Source organism: Peromyscus eremicus, chromosome 1 (assembly GCF_949786415.1).
Source record: "Peromyscus eremicus chromosome 1, PerEre_H2_v1, whole genome shotgun sequence".
Lineage (NCBI taxonomy): Eukaryota > Metazoa > Chordata > Mammalia > Rodentia > Cricetidae > Peromyscus > Peromyscus eremicus.
In genome coordinates, this window is record NC_081416.1 from 119,007,684 (window position 1) to 119,011,570 (window position 3,887).

Genomic DNA, 3,887 nt, shown 5'->3' on the forward strand with positions numbered 1-3,887 from the left:
GCAGTACCTGTAGAGGCCAGAAGAGGGAAGCAGATCCCCTGGAAAGGGAGTTAACAGGAGGTTGTCAGTCCAGGTCCTCTGCAAGGGCAGCACGTGCTCTTAACTGCTGAGCCATCCCTCTGGCCTAAAGGGGGTTTGAGACAGGATCTCACTCTGTAGTCCAGGCTGGCTTCAAAAGCATGGCGATCCTTCCGCCTTAGTTTCCCAAGTGCTAAGATTCCAGGTGTGAGGCCCTGTGCCTGGCTTTCTCTCCCTTTTCTTGACACACACTGTTTATTAAGGTTCTTGGAACTGCCATAAAAAAATAATAATTTTGGGAGAAGCGGGGGATTAAAATCAAGGCCTTGAGCATGTTTTTTTTTTTTTTTTTTTTTTTTAAAGATTTATTTATTTATTATGTATTCAGTGTTCTGCCTACATGCATGCTTGCAGGCCAGAAGAGGGCGCCAAATCTCATTTCAGATGGTTGTGAGCCACCATGTGGTTGCTGGGAATTGAACTCAGGACCTCTGGAAGAACAGCCAGTGCTCTTAACCTCTGAGCCATCTCTCCAGGCCAGGCCTTGAGCATGTTAAATACACTTTATCTACCACAGAGCTTCACCCCTAGCCCTGTCATAAAAAAAAATTTTTTTTTTAATTAAATTGTCTTTGCCAGTTGGGAGAATCAGGAATTGAGGTCATCCGTGGGCTATAATAGGCCCTGTCTCAAAACAGGAAACGGAAGTGTCTCATTGAACCATCTTTAAGACTCTCAGCCAAGGGGCTGGAGAGCTGGCTCAGTGGTCAGGATCACTGGCTGTTCTTGCAGAGGGCCCGGGTTCAGTCCCCAGCACCCACACAGCAGCTCACAACCATCTGTAACTCCGGTTCCCGGAGATCTGATGCCTCTTCTGACTTCTGCGGGCACCAGGCATGTACATGGCACACAGACATGCAGGCAAACCATGCATGCACACAAAGTAAAATAAATAAGTCTAAAATTGTTTTTAAGAATACAAACTGAAGGGCTAGAAAGATGGCCTAGGGGTTAAGAGCACTGGCTGCTCTTCCTAGAGGACCCGGGTTCAATCCCCAGCACCTACATGGCAGCTCACACCTGTCTGTAATTCAGTTCGGAGGACCTGACACCCATGGCAAAACACCGATGCATCTAAAATAGAAATAAATACATCTTAGAAAGACTATCAACTGAAGTCTCCTTATTACATATTTTTCTCAGAAAGTTTTATTTTTAAGATGAAAGAATTTACAAGCATTTCTATTTATTTACCAATCCTGTGGGAGTTTTGCCCGAGTGTATGTATGTGCAGCATGTGTATGCTTGGTGCTCGTGGAGACCAGAAGAGGGAGGCATCAGATCCCTCGGAGCTGGAGTTATGGTGGTGAGTTGCCATGTGGGTGCTGGGGATTGAACCAGGGTCCTCTGCAAGAGCAGCCAATGCTCTTAACTGCTAAGCCAGCTCTCCAGCCCTCTTTCCAGCATTTTTGGTTGTTGTTGACGGTCCTAAATTGTTTATTGGGTATGAATTTTACAGACATTATGTGTATTAGCGGTAATGGTGGAGCTGCAGGGTATTGCACCTTCTCCAGGCTGCACAGTGAGAGCCACCAATAGTGTGGTGGAACTTGTAGCCCTTTCCAAGGCCATGGGCTCTTATGGCCAGCAGATGTCAGGCCACACATCTCTTTGTGCTTGTGGACTGGTTTGGTGATCCACTAGGTGTCAGGATTCCCTCTGATAGCTTTATGGAATGGCTCAATGAGGAGAACCTCAAAAACTATCTCTGCGGAATCTTCGCCAATCCAGTAAGAACTGAGGACTCCCGAGGCCCATAATGGCATCCAGCTCTCTCCTCAGCAGCAGACGGAAGGCTTTGGGCAAACCTTAGCTGGTTAACACTATGATGGACAGGCTTGCTCTAAGTTGTACCCTTAGGAACTGGGCATCTGTGACTACCACAGCGGACATGAATCCTGTATATGACATAACCTTGCTTGGCCTTGTATCCCAGCCTTTGTGCTTTCTCAGGCCTGGTTGGGAAGGGAGCCCTGTGCAGGCAGAGAGCTGGCGGTATTGCCAGCAGAGGACCCTCAGAAGAAAGTACAACATGTCAGACTGCTTCTTCCTCCATAGCTCCTGGATGGTATGTGCCCATCTTGGCTCACCTGATGGCTGCCGCCAGTCAGGAAAGGGTCTTCCCAGCATTTTTTATTTTTTCAAGACAGGGCTTCTCTGTGTAGTTTTGGTGCCTGTCCTGGATCTCGCTCTGTAGACCAGGCTGGCCTCGAACTCATAGAGATCCGCCTGGCTCTGCCTCTCGAGTGCTGGGATTAAAGGTGTGTGCCACCACGGCCTGGCCTTCTTCCCAGCATTTTTAAGAATACAATTTCATAAATGTATATAACACACTCACCTCACCTGCTCTCTCTTATCCCTTCTCACCCCCCTCCACTCCTCCTCACACTATCATTTCTTTCTGTTCTGTTTTGTTTTCAGGCACAGTGAGTTAACCAAGCCAGCTGTAGGGATTGTTTTTTTTTTAACATGTTAGATGAAGTTACGTATTAAAAATGAGCTATATGTTTAATTAGAAAATTACGTATTTATTTTGTGTGTGTGAATGTTTTGCTTGCATCTTTCTCTATACACCACTTGTGTGCCTGGTTCCCAAGGAGGCCAGAAGGTGCATTTGATCCTTTGGGATTGGATTTACAGATGGTTGTGAGCCACTGTGTGGGTGCTGAAAATCAAACCCAGGTCCTCTGGAAGAGCAGCCGGTGTTCCTAACTGCTGAGCCCTCTCTCCAGCCCCATGTGTTCTGTATTATATGGCAATGTGCAGCTGCATTTATTAAATTTGTACGTGTGATGGGGCTAGCAGTGCAGCTCAGTTGGATACATGCTTGCCGAGCATGTTAACTGGTTTTCCAGAGGAGCAGAACTGATAGAATAAAGGTATTATAGAGGGAATTTAGATTGCTTTGCTCGATATGGGCTGAGGATTCCAACAGTGGTCATCTCCTGAGAACTTGGTAGCTGCTCTGATCCATGAGGCTGGATGCCTCAGCATTCACAGTCTGGTTCTCAAGGCCTGGGGGAGTCCTGAGGAGCCTCTGTGTTCAGTCCATTTTAGAAAACCAAAGAAGCTGGACTCCATGTCAGTGAATGACGGTAGCAACAGTGTGGATGTGCTCACCAGCAAGACGCGGAGCAGACAGGCTAAGTAAAAGCAGGACTGCTTCCCCATGGGCTCTCCTGGTCTCTGGGCTTCAGCTGGGTGGTGCTGCCCACCCTGCGGAGGCTCTCCCCTCCTGTAATCCAGGAAGTGACCTCACAGACATCCCAGAGACACATGTCCTAGCTGCTCATAGATCCAGTCAAGTTGACAAGATCAACCATCACACCTAGCATAAGCTAGACACCAACCTGTAGCCGTGGAACATGCAAATATACTCACAGACACATTCGCACCCCTCACCCCAGTACAGTCAGTCCTGGGCCTGGGCTTGAACCCAAGCACTGTCTGATCCCTAACAAAGACACCAGGCATTTCTGCAAGCTCCCTAGGTAGGCAGGAAGTTTGGAAACATAAAGCTGATCTTTATTTTCCCACTGTCCCACACAGGGACAGTCTGCAGAAACCCCAGGAGCCCTGGCTCACCTCAAGTCCCAGAGGACAAAGTAGATTGCACATTTAATCTTCCTCTTTTGTGGAGGAAGATGCCTACTATGTGATAGTGGGATGAGAGACTTATTTTCAAAATCACTTCCCTCTTACATGGGAGAATTGGTTGCACCACACTTGTGCAGTTAAGGGCAGCTGATGGAAGTGTGTATCATTGTGAGTGACAAGGAAGCTTCCTGAGGAGAAGAGACCGACCGGTC

General features: G+C 47.7%; 1 pseudogene; it reads right to left on the bottom strand.

Annotated features, from left to right (window-relative positions):
• Positions 1-1,549: 1,549 nt before the first annotated feature.
• On the bottom strand, positions 1,550-2,208 carry LOC131916558 (large ribosomal subunit protein eL15-like; annotated as a pseudogene).
• Between the last annotated feature and the right edge of the window lie 1,679 nt (positions 2,209-3,887).